The following is an 18,849-nucleotide window of genomic DNA, read 5'->3' as shown; positions in this document are numbered from 1 at the left end:
TGAGCATCCCTGCATGTGATTACCAGCATGGTGAGCATCCCTGCACTGCATGTGATTACCAGCATGGTGAGCATCCCCGCATGTGATTACCAGCATGGTGAGCATGTGATTACCAGCAGGGTGAGCATCCCTGCATGTGATTACCAGCATGGTGAGCATGTGATTACCAGCATGGTGAGCATCCCCGCACTGCATGTGATTACCAGCATGGTGAGCATCCCTGCATGTGATTACCAGCATGGTGAGCATCCCTGCATGTGATTACCAGCATGGTGAGCATGTGATTACCAGCAGGGTGAGCATCCCTGCATGTGATTACCAGCATGGTGAGCATCCCTGCACTGCATGTGATTACCAGCATGGTGAGCATCCCTGTATGTGATTACCAGCATGGTGAGCATCCCTGCATGTCATTACCAGCATGGTGAGCATCCCTGCACTGCATGTGATTACCAGCATGGTGAGCATCCCTGCATGTGATTACCAGCATGGTGAGCATGTGATTACCAGCAGGGTGAGCATCCCTGCATGTCATTACTAGCATGGTGAGCATCCCTGCATGTGATTACCAGCATGGTGAGCATCCCTGCACTGCATGTGATTACCAGCATGGTGAGCATCCCTGCATGTGATTACCAGCATGGTGAGCATCCCTGCACTTCATGTGATTACCAGCATGGTGAGCATCCCTGCATGTCATTACCAGCATGGTGAGCATCCCTGCACTGCATGTGATTACCAGCATGGTGAGCATCCCTGCATGTCATTACCAGCAATGTGAGCATCCCTGCATGTGATTACCAGCATGGTGAGCATCCCTGCATGTCATTACCAGCATGAGCACTTAAGCGGTGAGCATCCCTGCATGTGATTGCAAGCATTAGCACTTAAGCGGTGAACATCCGTGCATGTGATTGCAAGCATGAGCACTTAAGCGGTCCGCATCCCTGCATGTGATTGCAAGCATGAGCACTTAAGCGGTGAGCATCCTTGCATGAGTTTACCAGCATGGTGAGCATGGGATTACCAGCATGGTGAGCATCCCTGCATGTGATTACCAGCATGGTGAGCATGTGATTACCAGCATGGTGAGCATCCCTGCACTGCATGTGATTACCAGCATGGTGAGCATCCCTGCATGTGATTACCAGCATGGTGAGCATCCCTGCATGTGATTATCAGCATGAGAACTTAAGCGGTGAGCATCCCTGCATGTGATTGCAAGCATGAGCACTTAAGCGGTGAGCATCCGTGCATGAGTTTACCAGCATGGTGAGCATGTGATTACCAGCATGGTGAGCATCCCTGCATGTGATTACCAGCATGGTGAGCATCCCTGCACTGCATGTGATTACCAGCATGGTGAGCATCCCTGCATGTGATAAACCAGCATGGTGAGCATCCCTGCATGTGATTACCAGCATGGTGAGCATCCCTGCACTGCATGTGATTACCAGCATGGTGAGCATCCCTGCATGTGATTACCAGCATGGTGAGCATCCCTGCATGTGATTACCAGCATGGTGAGCATCCCTGCATGTGATTACCAGCATGGTGAGCATCCCTGCACTGCATGTGATTACCAGCATGGTGAGCATCCCTGCATGTGATTACCAGCATGGTGAGCATCCTGCACTGCATGTGATTAGCAGCATGGTGAGCATCCCTGCACTGCATGTGATTACCAGCATGGTGAGCATGTGATTACCAGCAGGGTTAGCATCCCTGCATGTGATTACCAGCATGGTGGGCATCCCTGCATGTCATTACCAGCATGGTGAGCATCCCTGCACTGCATGTGATTACCAGCATGGTGAGCATCCCTGCATGTCATTACCAGCATGGTGAGCATCCCTGCACTGCATGTGATTACCAGCATGGTGAGCATCCCTGCACTGCATGTGATTACCAGCATGGTGAGCATCCCTGCATGTGATTACCAGCATGGTGAGCATCCCTGCATGTGATTACCAGCGTGGTGAGCATCCCTGCATGTGATTACCAGCATGGTGAGCATCCCTGCATGTTATTACCATCATGGTGAGCATGTGATTACCAGCATGGTGAGCATGTGATTACCAGCATGGTGAGCATCCCTGCACTGCATGTGATTACCAGAATGGTGGGCATGTGATTACCAGCATGTTGAGCATCCCTGCATGTGATTACCAGCATGGTGAGCATCCTGCACTGCATGTGATTAGCAGCATGGTGAGCATCCCTGCACTGCATGTGATTACCAGCATGGTGAGCATGTGATTACCAGCAGGGTGAGCATCCCTGCATGTGATTACCAGCATGGTGAGCATCCCTGCATGTGATTACCAGCATGGTGAGCATCCCTGCATGTGATTACCAGCATGGTGAGCATCCCTGCATGTCATTACCAGCATGGTGAGCATCCCTGCACTGCATGTCATTACCAGCATGGTGAGCATCCCTGCATGTGATTACCAGCATGGTGAGCATCCCTGCATTTGATTACCAGCATGGTGAGCATCCCTGCATGTGATTACCAGCATGGTGAGCATCCCTGCATGTGATTACCAGCGTGGTGAGCATCCCTGCATGTGATTACCAGCATGGTGAGCATCCCTGCATGTTATTACCATCATGGTGAGCATCCTGCACTGCATGTGATTAGCAGCATGGTGAGCATCCCTGCACTGCATGTGATTACCAGCATGGTGAGCATGTGATTACCAGCAGGGTGAGCATCCCTGCATGTGATTACCAGCATGGTGAGCATCCTGCACTGCATGTGATTAGCAGCATGGTGAGCATCCCTGCACTGCATGTGATTACCAGCATGGTGAGCATGTGATTACCAGCAGGGTGAGCATCCCTGCATGTGATTACCAGCATGGTGAGCATCCCTGCATGTGATTACCAGCATGGTGAGCATCCCTGCATGTGATTACCAGCATGGTGAGCATCCCTGCATGTCATTACCAGCATGGTGAGCATCCCTGCACTGCATGTCATTACCAGCATTGTGAGCATCCCTGCATGTGATTACCAGCATGGTGAGCATCCCTGCATGTGATTACCAGCATGGTGAGCATGTGATTACCAGCATGGTGAGCATCCCTGCATGTGATTACCAGCATGAGCACTTAAGCAGTGAGCATCCCTGCATGTGATTGCAAGCATTAGCACATAAGTGGTGAGCATCCCTGCATGTGATTACCAGCATGGTGAGCATCCCTGCATGTGATTACCAGCATGGTGAGCATCCCTGCATGTGATTACCAGCATTGTGAGCATCTCTGCATGTGATTACCAGCATGGTGAGCATCCCTGCATGTGATTACCAGCATGGTGAGCATCCCTGCACTGCATGTGATTACCAGCATGGTGAGCATCCCCGCATGTGATTACCAGCATGGTGAGCATGTGATTACCAGCAGGGTGAGCATCCCTGCATGTGATTACCAGCATGGTGAGCATGTGATTACCAGCATGGTGAGCATCCCCGCACTGCATGTGATTACCAGCATGGTGAGCATCCCTGCATGTGATTACCAGCATGGTGAGCATCCCTGCATGTGATTACCAGCATGGTGAGCATGTGATTACCAGCAGGGTGAGCATCCCTGCATGTGATTACCAGCATGGTGAGCATCCCTGCACTGCATGTGATTACCAGCATGGTGAGCATCCCTGTATGTGATTACCAGCATGGTGAGCATCCCTGCATGTCATTACCAGCATGGTGAGCATCCCTGCACTGCATGTGATTACCAGCATGGTGAGCATCCCTGCATGTGATTACCAGCATGGTGAGCATGTGATTACCAGCAGGGTGAGCATCCCTGCATGTCATTACTAGCATGGTGAGCATCCCTGCATGTGATTACCAGCATGGTGAGCATCCCTGCACTGCATGTGATTACCAGCATGGTGAGCATCCCTGCATGTGATTACCAGCATGGTGAGCATCCCTGCACTTCATGTGATTACCAGCATGGTGAGCATCCCTGCATGTCATTACCAGCATGGTGAGCATCCCTGCACTGCATGTGATTACCAGCATGGTGAGCATCCCTGCATGTCATTACCAGCAATGTGAGCATCCCTGCATGTGATTACCAGCATGGTGAGCATCCCTGCATGTCATTACCAGCATGAGCACTTAAGCGGTGAGCATCCCTGCATGTGATTGCAAGCATTAGCACTTAAGCGGTGAACATCCGTGCATGTGATTGCAAGCATGAGCACTTAAGCGGTCCGCATCCCTGCATGTGATTGCAAGCATGAGCACTTAAGCGGTGAGCATCCTTGCATGAGTTTACCAGCATGGTGAGCATGGGATTACCAGCATGGTGAGCATCCCTGCATGTGATTACCAGCATGGTGAGCATGTGATTACCAGCATGGTGAGCATCCCTGCACTGCATGTGATTACCAGCATGGTGAGCATCCCTGCATGTGATTACCAGCATGGTGAGCATCCCTGCATGTGATTATCAGCATGAGAACTTAAGCGGTGAGCATCCCTGCATGTGATTGCAAGCATGAGCACTTAAGCGGTGAGCATCCGTGCATGAGTTTACCAGCATGGTGAGCATGTGATTACCAGCATGGTGAGCATCCCTGCATGTGATTACCAGCATGGTGAGCATCCCTGCACTGCATGTGATTACCAGCATGGTGAGCATCCCTGCATGTGATAAACCAGCATGGTGAGCATCCCTGCATGTGATTACCAGCATGGTGAGCATCCCTGCACTGCATGTGATTACCAGCATGGTGAGCATCCCTGCATGTGATTACCAGCATGGTGAGCATCCCTGCATGTGATTACCAGCATGGTGAGCATCCCTGCATGTGATTACCAGCATGGTGAGCATCCCTGCACTGCATGTGATTACCAGCATGGTGAGCATCCCTGCATGTGATTACCAGCATGGTGAGCATCCTGCACTGCATGTGATTAGCAGCATGGTGAGCATCCCTGCACTGCATGTGATTACCAGCATGGTGAGCATGTGATTACCAGCAGGGTTAGCATCCCTGCATGTGATTACCAGCATGGTGGGCATCCCTGCATGTCATTACCAGCATGGTGAGCATCCCTGCACTGCATGTGATTACCAGCATGGTGAGCATCCCTGCATGTCATTACCAGCATGGTGAGCATCCCTGCACTGCATGTGATTACCAGCATGGTGAGCATCCCTGCACTGCATGTGATTACCAGCATGGTGAGCATCCCTGCATGTGATTACCAGCATGGTGAGCATCCCTGCATGTGATTACCAGCGTGGTGAGCATCCCTGCATGTGATTACCAGCATGGTGAGCATCCCTGCATGTTATTACCATCATGGTGAGCATGTGATTACCAGCATGGTGAGCATGTGATTACCAGCATGGTGAGCATCCCTGCACTGCATGTGATTACCAGAATGGTGGGCATGTGATTACCAGCATGTTGAGCATCCCTGCATGTGATTACCAGCATGGTGAGCATCCTGCACTGCATGTGATTAGCAGCATGGTGAGCATCCCTGCACTGCATGTGATTACCAGCATGGTGAGCATGTGATTACCAGCAGGGTGAGCATCCCTGCATGTGATTACCAGCATGGTGAGCATCCCTGCATGTGATTACCAGCATGGTGAGCATCCCTGCATGTGATTACCAGCATGGTGAGCATCCCTGCATGTCATTACCAGCATGGTGAGCATCCCTGCACTGCATGTCATTACCAGCATGGTGAGCATCCCTGCATGTGATTACCAGCATGGTGAGCATCCCTGCATTTGATTACCAGCATGGTGAGCATCCCTGCATGTGATTACCAGCATGGTGAGCATCCCTGCATGTGATTACCAGCGTGGTGAGCATCCCTGCATGTGATTACCAGCATGGTGAGCATCCCTGCATGTTATTACCATCATGGTGAGCATGTGATTACCAGCATGGTGAGCATGTGATTACCAGCATGGTGAGCATCCCTGCACTGCATGTGATTACCAGCATGGTGAGCATCCCTGCATGTGATTACCAGCATGGTGAGCATGTGATTACCAGCATGGTGAGCATCCCTGCATGTGATTACCAGCATGAGCACTTAAGCAGTGAGCATCCCTGCATGTGATTGCAAGCATTAGCACATAAGTGGTGAGCATCCCTGCATGTGATTACCAGCATGGTGAGCATCCCTGCATGTGATTACCAGCATGGTGAGCATCCCTGCATGTGATTACCAGCATTGTGAGCATCTCTGCATGTGATTACCAGCATGGTGAGCATCCCTGCATGTGATTACCAGCATGGTGAGCATCCCTGCACTGCATGTGATTACCAGCATGGTGAGCATCCCCGCATGTGATTACCAGCATGGTGAGCATGTGATTACCAGCAGGGTGAGCATCCCTGCATGTGATTACCAGCATGGTGAGCATGTGATTACCAGCATGGTGAGCATCCCCGCACTGCATGTGATTACCAGCATGGTGAGCATCCCTGCATGTGATTACCAGCATGGTGAGCATCCCTGCATGTGATTACCAGCATGGTGAGCATGTGATTACCAGCAGGGTGAGCATCCCTGCATGTGATTACCAGCATGGTGAGCATCCCTGCACTGCATGTGATTACCAGCATGGTGAGCATCCCTGCATGTGATTACCAGCATGGTGAGCATCCCTGCATGTGATTACCAGCGTGGTGAGCATCCCTGCATGTGATTACCAGCATGGTGAGCATCCCTGCATGTTATTACCATCATGGTGAGCATGTGATTACCAGCATGGTGAGCATGTGATTACCAGCATGGTGAGCATCCCTGCACTGCATGTGATTACCAGAATGGTGGGCATGTGATTACCAGCATGTTGAGCATCCCTGCATGTGATTACCAGCATGGTGAGCATCCTGCACTGCATGTGATTAGCAGCATGGTGAGCATCCCTGCACTGCATGTGATTACCAGCATGGTGAGCATGTGATTACCAGCAGGGTGAGCATCCCTGCATGTGATTACCAGCATGGTGAGCATCCCTGCATGTGATTACCAGCATGGTGAGCATCCCTGCATGTGATTACCAGCATGGTGAGCATCCCTGCATGTCATTACCAGCATGGTGAGCATCCCTGCACTGCATGTCATTACCAGCATGGTGAGCATCCCTGCATGTGATTACCAGCATGGTGAGCATCCCTGCATTTGATTACCAGCATGGTGAGCATCCCTGCATGTGATTACCAGCATGGTGAGCATCCCTGCATGTGATTACCAGCGTGGTGAGCATCCCTGCATGTGATTACCAGCATGGTGAGCATCCCTGCATGTTATTACCATCATGGTGAGCATGTGATTACCAGCATGGTGAGCATGTGATTACCAGCATGGTGAGCATCCCTGCACTGCATGTGATTACCAGCATGGTGAGCATCCCTGCATGTGATTACCAGCATGGTGAGCATGTGATTACCAGCATGGTGAGCATCCCTGCATGTGATTACCAGCATGAGCACTTAAGCAGTGAGCATCCCTGCATGTGATTGCAAGCATTAGCACATAAGTGGTGAGCATCCCTGCATGTGATTACCAGCATGGTGAGCATCCCTGCATGTGATTACCAGCATGGTGAGCATCCCTGCATGTGATTACCAGCATTGTGAGCATCTCTGCATGTGATTACCAGCATGGTGAGCATCCCTGCATGTGATTACCAGCATGGTGAGCATCCCTGCACTGCATGTGATTACCAGCATGGTGAGCATCCCCGCATGTGATTACCAGCATGGTGAGCATGTGATTACCAGCAGGGTGAGCATCCCTGCATGTGATTACCAGCATGGTGAGCATGTGATTACCAGCATGGTGAGCATCCCCGCACTGCATGTGATTACCAGCATGGTGAGCATCCCTGCATGTGATTACCAGCATGGTGAGCATCCCTGCATGTGATTACCAGCATGGTGAGCATGTGATTACCAGCAGGGTGAGCATCCCTGCATGTGATTACCAGCATGGTGAGCATCCCTGCACTGCATGTGATTACCAGCATGGTGAGCATCCCTGTATGTGATTACCAGCATGGTGAGCATCCCTGCATGTCATTACCAGCATGGTGAGCATCCCTGCACTGCATGTGATTACCAGCATGGTGAGCATCCCTGCATGTGATTACCAGCATGGTGAGCATGTGATTACCAGCAGGGTGAGCATCCCTGCATGTCATTACTAGCATGGTGAGCATCCCTGCATGTGATTACCAGCATGGTGAGCATCCCTGCACTGCATGTGATTACCAGCATGGTGAGCATCCCTGCATGTGATTACCAGCATGGTGAGCATCCCTGCACTTCATGTGATTACCAGCATGGTGAGCATCCCTGCATGTCATTACCAGCATGGTGAGCATCCCTGCACTGCATGTGATTACCAGCATGGTGAGCATCCCTGCATGTCATTACCAGCAATGTGAGCATCCCTGCATGTGATTACCAGCATGGTGAGCATCCCTGCATGTCATTACCAGCATGAGCACTTAAGCGGTGAGCATCCCTGCATGTGATTGCAAGCATTAGCACTTAAGCGGTGAACATCCGTGCATGTGATTGCAAGCATGAGCACTTAAGCGGTCCGCATCCCTGCATGTGATTGCAAGCATGAGCACTTAAGCGGTGAGCATCCTTGCATGAGTTTACCAGCATGGTGAGCATGGGATTACCAGCATGGTGAGCATCCCTGCATGTGATTACCAGCATGGTGAGCATGTGATTACCAGCATGGTGAGCATCCCTGCACTGCATGTGATTACCAGCATGGTGAGCATCCCTGCATGTGATTACCAGCATGGTGAGCATCCCTGCATGTGATTATCAGCATGAGAACTTAAGCGGTGAGCATCCCTGCATGTGATTGCAAGCATGAGCACTTAAGCGGTGAGCATCCGTGCATGAGTTTACCAGCATGGTGAGCATGTGATTACCAGCATGGTGAGCATCCCTGCATGTGATTACCAGCATGGTGAGCATCCCTGCACTGCATGTGATTACCAGCATGGTGAGCATCCCTGCATGTGATAAACCAGCATGGTGAGCATCCCTGCATGTGATTACCAGCATGGTGAGCATCCCTGCACTGCATGTGATTACCAGCATGGTGAGCATCCCTGCATGTGATTACCAGCATGGTGAGCATCCCTGCATGTGATTACCAGCATGGTGAGCATCCCTGCATGTGATTACCAGCATGGTGAGCATCCCTGCACTGCATGTGATTACCAGCATGGTGAGCATCCCTGCATGTGATTACCAGCATGGTGAGCATCCTGCACTGCATGTGATTAGCAGCATGGTGAGCATCCCTGCACTGCATGTGATTACCAGCATGGTGAGCATGTGATTACCAGCAGGGTTAGCATCCCTGCATGTGATTACCAGCATGGTGGGCATCCCTGCATGTCATTACCAGCATGGTGAGCATCCCTGCACTGCATGTGATTACCAGCATGGTGAGCATCCCTGCATGTCATTACAGGCATGGTGAGCATCCCTGCACTGCATGTGATTACCAGCATGGTGAGCATCCCTGCACTGCATGTGATTACCAGCATGGTGAGCATCCCTGCATGTGATTACCAGCATGGTGAGCATCCCTGCATGTGATTACCAGCGTGGTGAGCATCCCTGCATGTGATTACCAGCATGGTGAGCATCCATGCATGTTATTACCATCATGGTGAGCATGTGATTACCAGCATGGTGAGCATGTGATTACCAGCATGGTGAGCATCCCTGCACTGCATGTGATTACCAGAATGGTGGGCATGTGATTACCAGCATGTTGAGCATCCCTGCATGTGATTACCAGCATGGTGAGCATCCTGCACTGCATGTGATTAGCAGCATGGTGAGCATCCCTGCACTGCATGTGATTACCAGCATGGTGAGCATGTGATTACCAGCAGGGTGAGCATCCCTGCATGTGATTACCAGCATGGTGAGCATCCCTGCATGTGATTACCAGCATGGTGAGCATCCCTGCATGTGATTACCAGCATGGTGAGCATCCCTGCATGTCATTACCAGCATGGTGAGCATCCCTGCACTGCATGTCATTACCAGCATGGTGAGCATCCCTGCATGTGATTACCAGCATGGTGAGCATCCCTGCATTTGATTACCAGCATGGTGAGCATCCCTGCATGTGATTACCAGCATGGTGAGCATGTGATTACCAGCAGGGTGAGCATCCCTGCATGTGATTACCAGCATGGTGAGCATCCCTGCACTGCATGTGATTACCAGCATGGTGAGCATCCCTGCATGTGATTACCAGCATGGTGAGCATCCCTGCATGCCCTGCATGTCATTACCAGCATGGTGAGCATCCCTGCATGTGATTACCAGCATGGTGAGCATCCCTGCATGCCCTGCATGTCATTACCAGCATGGTGAGCATCCCTGCATGTGATTGCCAGCATGGTGAGCATCCCTGCATGTCATTACCAGCATGGTGAGCATCCCTGCATGTCATTACCAGCATGGTGAGCATCCCTGCACTGCATGTGATTACCAGCATGGTGAGCATCCCTGCATGTGATTACCAGCATGGTGAGCATCCCTGCACTGCATGTGATTACCAGCATGGTGAGCATCCCTGCATGTGATTACCAGCATGGTGAGCATGTGATTACCAGCATGGTGAGCATCCCTACATGTGATTACCAGCATGGTGAGCATGTGATTACCAGCAGGGTGAGCATCCTTGCACTGCATGTGATTACCAGCATGGTGAGCATCCCTGCATGTGATTACCAGCATGGTGAGCATGTGATTACCAGCATGGTGAGCATCCCTGCATGTGATTACCAGCATGGTGAGCATCCCTGCACTGCATGTGATTACCAGCATGGTGAGCATCCCTGCATGTGATTACCAGCATGGTGAGCATCCCTGCATGTGATTACCAGCATGGTGAGCATCCCTGCATGTGATTACCAGCATGGTGAGCATCGCTGCACTGCATGTGATTACCAGCATGGTGAGCATCCCTGCATGTGATTACCAGCATGGTGAGCATCACTGCATGTGATTACCAGCATGGTGAGCATGTGATTACCAGCATGGTGAGCATCCCTGCATGTGATTGCCAGCATGGTGAGCATCCCTGCACTGCATGTGATTACCAGCATGGTGAGCATCCCTGCATGTGATAAGCAGCATGGTGAGCATCCCTGCATGTGATTACCAGCATGGTGAGCATCCCTGCACTGCATTTGATTACCAGCATGGTGAGCATCCCTGCATGTGATTGCCAGCATGGTGAGCATCCCTGCATGTGATTACCAGCATGGTGAGCATCCCTGCATGTGATTACCAGCATGAGCACTTAAGCGGTGAGCATCCCTGCATGTGATTGCAAGCATTAGCACATAAGTGGTGAGCATCCCTGCATGTGATTGCAAGCATTAGCACTTAAGCAGTGAGCATCTGTGCATGTGATTGCAAGCATTAGCACTTAAGTGGTGAGCATCCCTGCATGTGATTACCAGCATGGTGAGCATCCCTGCATGTGAGTACCAGCATGGTGAGCATGTGATTACCAGCATGGTGAGCATCCCTGCATGTGATTACCAGCATGGTGAGCATGTGATTACCAGCATTGTGAGCATGTGATTGCCAGCATGGTGAGCATCCCTGCATGTGATTACCAGCATGGTGATAATGTGATTACCAGCATGGTGAGCATCCCTGCATGTGATTACCAGCATGGTGAGCATCCCTGCACTGCATGTGATTACCAGCATGGTGAGCATCCCTGCATGTGATTACCAGCATGGTGAGCATCCCTGCATGTGATTACCAGCATGGTGAGCATCGCTGCACTGCATGTGATTACCAGCATGGTGAGCATCCCTGCATGTGATTACCAGCATGGTGAGCATCCCTGCATGTGATTAGCAGCATGGTGAGCATCCCTGCATGTGATTACCAGCATGGTGAGCATGTGATTACCAGCATGGTGAGCATCCCTGCATGTGATTGCCAGCATGGTGAGCATCCCTGCACTGCATGTGATTACCAGCATGGTGAGCATCCCTGCATGTGATTAGCAGCATGGTGAGCATCCCTGCATGTGATTACCAGCATGGTGAGCATCCCTGCATGTGATTACCAGCATGGTGAGCATGTGATTACCAGCATGGTGAGCATCCCTGCATGTGATTACCAGCATGAGAACTTAAGCGGTGAGCATCCCTGCATGTGATTGCAAGCATGAGCACTTAAGCGGTGAGCATCCGTGCATGAGTTTACCAGCATGGTGAGCATGTGATTACCAGCATGGTGAGCATCCCTGCATGTGATTACCAGCATGGTGAGCATCCCTGCACTGCATGTGATTACCAGCATGGTGAGCATCCCTGCATGTGATAAACCAGCATGGTGAGCATCCCTGCATGTGATTACCAGCATGGTGAGCATCCCTGCACTGCATGTGATTACCAGCATGGTGAGCATCCCTGCATGTGATTACCAGCATGGTGAGCATCCCTGCATGTGATTACCAGCATGGTGAGCATCCCTGCATGTGATTACCAGCATGGTGAGCATCCCTGCACTGCATGTGATTACCAGCATGGTGAGCATCCCTGCATGTGATTACCAGCATGGTGAGCATCCTGCACTGCATGTGATTAGCAGCATGGTGAGCATCCCTGCACTGCATGTGATTACCAGCATGGTGAGCATGTGATTACCAGCAGGGTTAGCATCCCTGCATGTGATTACCAGCATGGTGGGCATCCCTGCATGTCATTACCAGCATGGTGAGCATCCCTGCACTGCATGTGATTACCAGCATGGTGAGCATCCCTGCATGTCATTACCAGCATGGTGAGCATCCCTGCACTGCATGTGATTACCAGCATGGTGAGCATCCCTGCACTGCATGTGATTACCAGCATGGTGAGCATCCCTGCATGTGATTACCAGCATGGTGAGCATCCCTGCATGTGATTACCAGCGTGGTGAGCATCCCTGCATGTGATTACCAGCATGGTGAGCATCCCTGCATGTTATTACCATCATGGTGAGCATGTGATTACCAGCATGGTGAGCATGTGATTACCAGCATGGTGAGCATCCCTGCACTGCATGTGATTACCAGAATGGTGGGCATGTGATTACCAGCATGTTGAGCATCCCTGCATGTGATTACCACCATGGTGAGCATCCTGCACTGCATGTGATTAGCAGCATGGTGAGCATCCCTGCACTGCATGTGATTACCAGCATGGTGAGCATGTGATTACCAGCAGGGTGAGCATCCCTGCATGTGATTACCAGCATGGTGAGCATCCCTGCATGTGATTACCAGCATGGTGAGCATCCCTGCATGTGATTACCAGCATGGTGAGCATCCCTGCATGTCATTACCAGCATGGTGAGCATCCCTGCACTGCATGTCATTACCAGCATGGTGAGCATCCCTGCATGTGATTACCAGCATGGTGAGCATCCCTGCATTTGATTACCAGCATGGTGAGCATCCCTGCATGTGATTACCAGCATGGTGAGCATGTGATTACCAGCAGGGTGAGCATCCCTGCATGTGATTACCAGCATGGTGAGCATCCCTGCACTGCATGTGATTACCAGCATGGTGAGCATCCCTGCATGTGATTACCAGCATGGTGAGCATCCCTGCATGCCCTGCATGTCATTACCAGCATGGTGAGCATCCCTGCATGTGATTACCAGCATGGTGAGCATCCCTGCATGCCCTGCATGTCATTACCAGCATGGTGAGCATCCCTGCATGTGATTGCCAGCATGGTGAGCATCCCTGCATGTCATTACCAGCATGGTGAGCATCCCTGCATGTCATTACCAGCATGGTGAGCATCCCTGCACTGCATGTGATTACCAGCATGGTGAGCATCCCTGCATGTGATTACCAGCATGGTGAGCATCCCTGCACTGCATGTGATTACCAGCATGGTGAGCATCCCTGCATGTGATTACCAGCATGGTGAGCATGTGATTACCAGCATGGTGAGCATCCCTACATGTGATTACCAGCATGGTGAGCATCCCTACATGTGATTACCAGCATGGTGAGCATGTGATTACCAGCAGGGTGAGCATCCTTGCACTGCATGTGATTACCAGCATGGTGAGCATCCCTGCATGTGATTACCAGCATGGTGAGCATGTGATTACCAGCATGGTGAGCATCCCTGCATGTGATTACCAGCATGGTGAGCATCCCTGCACTGCATGTGATTACCAGCATGGTGAGCATCCCTGCATGTGATTACCAGCATGGTGAGCATCCCTGCATGTGATTACCAGCATGGTGAGCATCCCTGCATGTGATTACCAGCATGGTGAGCATCCCTGCATGTGATTACCAGCATGGTGAGCATCGCTGCACTGCATGTGATTACCAGCATGGTGAGCATCCCTGCATGTGATTACCAGCATGGTGAGCATCACTGCATGTGATTACCAGCATGGTGAGCATGTGATTACCAGCATGGTGAGCATCCCTGCATGTGATTGCCAGCATGGTGAGCATCCCTGCACTGCATGTGATTACCAGCATGGTGAGCATCCCTGCATGTGATTGCCAGCATGGTGAGCATCCCTGCATGTGATTACCAGCATGGTGAGCATCCCTGCATGTGATTACCAGCATGAGCACTTAAGCGGTGAGCATCCCTGCATGTGATTGCAAGCATTAGCACATAAGTGGTGAGCATCCCTGCATGTGATTGCAAGCATTAGCACTTAAGCAGTGAGCATCTGTGCATGTGATTGCAAGCATTAGCACTTAAGTGGTGAGCATCCCTGCATGTGATTACCAGCATGGTGAGCATCCCTGCATGTGAGTACCAGCATGGTGAGCATGTGATTACCAGCATGGTGAGCATCCCTGCATGTGATTACCAGCATGGTGAGCATGTGATTACCAGCATTGTGAGCATGTGATTGCCAGCATGGTGAGCATCCCTGCATGTGATTACCAGCATGGTGATCATGTGATTACCAGCATGGTGAGCATCCCTGCATGTGATTACCAGCATGGTGAGCATCCCTGCACTGCATGTGATTACCAGCATGGTGAGCATCCCTGCATGTGATTACCAGCATGGTGAGCATCCCTGCATGTGATTACCAGCATGGTGAGCATCGCTGCACTGCATGTGATTACCAGCATGGTGAGCATCCCTGCATGTGATTACCAGCATGGTGAGCATCCCTGCATGTGATTAGCAGCATGGTGAGCATCCCTGCATGTGATTACCAGCATGGTGAGCATGTGATTACCAGCATGGTGAGCATCCCTGCATGTGATTGCCAGCATGGTGAGCATCCCTGCACTGCATGTGATTACCAGCATGGTGAGCATCCCTGCATGTGATTAGCAGCATGGTGAGCATCCCTGCATGTGATTACCAGCATGGTGAGCATCCCTGCATGTGATTACCAGCATGGTGAGCATGTGATTACCAGCATGGTGAGCATCCCTGCATGTGATTACCAGCATGAGCACTTAAGCGGTGAGCATCCCTGCATGTGATTGCAAGCATTAGCACATAAGTGGTGAGCATCCCTGCATGTGATTGCAAGCATTAGCACTTAAGTGGTGAGCATCCCTGCATGTGATTACCAGCATGGTGAGCATCCCTGCACTGCATGTGATTACCAGCATGGTGAGCATCCCTGCATGTGATTACCAGCATGGTGAGCATCCCTGCATGTGATTACCAGCATGAGCACTTAAGCGGTGAGCATCCCTGCATGAGTTTACCAGCATGGTGAGCATCCCTGCACTGCATGTGATTACCAGCATGGTGAGCATCCCTGCATGTGATTACCAGCATGGTGAGCATCCCTGCATGTGATTGCAAGCATGAGCACTTAAGCGGTGAGCATCCCTGCATGAGTTTACCAGCATGGTGAGCATCCCTGCATGTGATTACCAGCATGGTGAGCATCCCTGCATGTGATTACCAGCATGGTGAGCATCCCTGCATGTGATTACCAGCATGGTGAGCATCCCTGCATGTGATTACCAGCATGGTGAGCATCCGTGCACTGCATGTGATTACCAGCATGGTGAGCATCCCTGCATGTGATTACCAGCATGGTGAGCATCCCTGCATGTGATTACCAGCATGGTGAGCATCCCTGCACTGCATGTGATTACCAGCATGGTGAGTATGTGATTACCAGCAGGGTGAGCATCCCTGCATGTGATTACCAGCATGGTGAGCATCCCTGCACTGCATGTGATTACCAGCATGGTGAGCATCCCTGCATGTCATTACCAGCATGGTGAGCATCCCTGCATGTGATTGCCAGCATGGTTAGCATCCCTGCATGTCATTACCAGCATGGTGAGCACCCCTGCATGTCATTACCAGCATGGTGAGCATCCCTGCACTGCATGTGATTACCGGCATGGTGAGCATCCCTGCATGTGATTACCAGCATGGTGAGCATCCCTGCACTGCATGTGATTACCAGCATGGTGGCCTTCTCTGCATGTGATTGCCAGCATGGTAAGCATCTGATTACCAGCATGGTGAGCATCCCTGCATGTGATTACCAGCATGGTGAGCATGTGATTACCAGCAGGGTGAGCATCCCTGCACTGCATGTGATTACCAGCCAGGTGAGCATCCCTGCATGTGATTACCAGCATGTTGAGCATGTGATTACCAGCATGGTGAGCATCCCTGCATGTGATTACCAGCATGGTGAGCATGTGATTACCAGCAGGGTGAGCATCCCTGCACTGCATGTGATTACTAGCATGGTGAGCATCCCTGCATGTGATTACCAGCATGGTGAGCATGTGATTACCAGCACGGTGAGCATCCCTGCATGTGATTACCAGCATGGTGAGCATCCCTGCACTGCATGTGATTACCAGCATGGTGAGCATCTCTGCATGTGATTACCAGTATGGTGAGCATGTGATTACCAGCATGGTGAGCATCCCTGCATGTGATTACCAGCATGGTGAGCATGTGATTACCAGCAGGGTGAGCATCCCTGCACTGCATGTGATTACCAGCATGGTGAGCATCCCTGCATGTGATTACCAGCATGGTGACCATGTGATTACCAGCAGGGTGAGCATCCCTGCACTGCATGTGATTACCAGCATGGTGAGCATCCCTGCATGTGATTACCAGCATGGTGAGGATCTGATTACCAGCATGGTGAGCATCCCTGCATGTGATTACCAGCATGGTGAGCATCCCTGCATGTGATTACCAGCATGGTGAGCATCCCTGCACTGCATGTGATTACCAGCATGGTGAGCATCCCTGCATGTGATTACCAGCATGGTGAGCATCCCTGCATGTGATTACCAGCATGGTGAGCATGTGATTACCAGCATGGTGAGCATGTGATTACCAGCATGGTGAGCATCCCTGCATGTGATTAACAGCATGGTGAGCATCCCTGCACTGCATGTGATTACCAGCATGGTGAGCATCCCTGCATGTGATTACCAGCATGGTGAGCATCCCTGCATGTGATTACCAGCATGGTGAGCATGTGATTACCAGCATGGTGAGCATCCCTGCATGTGATTACCAGCATGGTGAGCATCCCTGCATGTGATTACCAGCATGGTGAGCATCCCTGCATGTGATTACCAGCATGGTGAGCATCCCTGCACTGCATGTGATTACCAGCATGGTGAGCATCCCTGCATGTGATTACCAGCATGGTGAGCATCCCTGCATGTGATTACCAGCATGGTGAGCATCCCTGCACTGCATGTGATTACCAGCATGGTGAGCATCCCTGCATGTGATTACCAGCATGGTGAGCATCCCTGCATGTGATTACCAGCATGGTGAGCATCCCTGCATGTGATTGCCAGCATGGTGAGCATCCCTGCATGTGATTACCAGCATGGTGAGCATCCCTGCACTGCATGTGATTACCAGCATGGTGGGCATCCCTGCATGTGATTACCAGCATGGTGGGCATCCCTGCATGTGATTACCAGCATGGTGGGCATCCCTGCATGTGATTACCAGCATGGTGAGCATCCCTGCATGTGATTACCAGCATGGTGAGCATCCCTGCATGTGATTACCAGCATGGTGAGCATGTGATTACCAGCATGGTGAGCATGTGATTGCCAGCATGGTGAGCATCCCTGCATGTGATTACCAGCATGGTGAGCATGTGATTACCAGCATGGTGAGCATCCCTGCATGTGATTACCAGCATGGTGAGCATCCCTGCACTGCATGTGATTACCAGCATGGTGAGCATCCCTGCATGTGATTACCAGCATGGTGAGCATCCCTGCATGTGATTACCAGCATGGTGAGCATCGCTGCACTGCATGTGATTATCAGCATGGTGAGCATCCCTGCATGTGATTACCAGCATGGTGAGCATCCCTGCATGTGATTACCAGCATGGTGAGCATCCCTGCATGTGATTAGCAGCATGGTGAGCATCCCTGCATGTGATTACCAGCATGGTGAGCATGTGATTACCGGCATGGTGAGCATCCCTGCATGTGATTGCCAGCATGGTGAGCATCCCTGCACTGCATGTGATTACCAGCATGGTGAGCATCCCTGCATGTGATTAGCAGCATTGTGAGCATCCCTGCATGTGATTACCAGCATGGTGAGCATCCCTGCATGTGATTACCAGCATGGTGAGCATGTGATTACCAGCATGGTGAGCATCCCTGCATGTGATTACCAGCATGAGCACTTAAGCAGTGAGCATCCCTGCATGTGATTGCAAGCATTAGCACATAAGTGGTGAGCATCCCTGCATGTGATTACCAGCATGGTGAGCATGCCTGCATGTGATTACCAGCATGGT

The sequence above is a fragment of the Ambystoma mexicanum genome, chromosome 2q (genome assembly GCF_040938575.1).
Source record: "Ambystoma mexicanum isolate Mex_15411 chromosome 2q, UKY_AmexF1_1, whole genome shotgun sequence".
Lineage (NCBI taxonomy): Eukaryota > Metazoa > Chordata > Amphibia > Caudata > Ambystomatidae > Ambystoma > Ambystoma mexicanum.
This window is presented reverse-complemented; position numbering follows the sequence as displayed.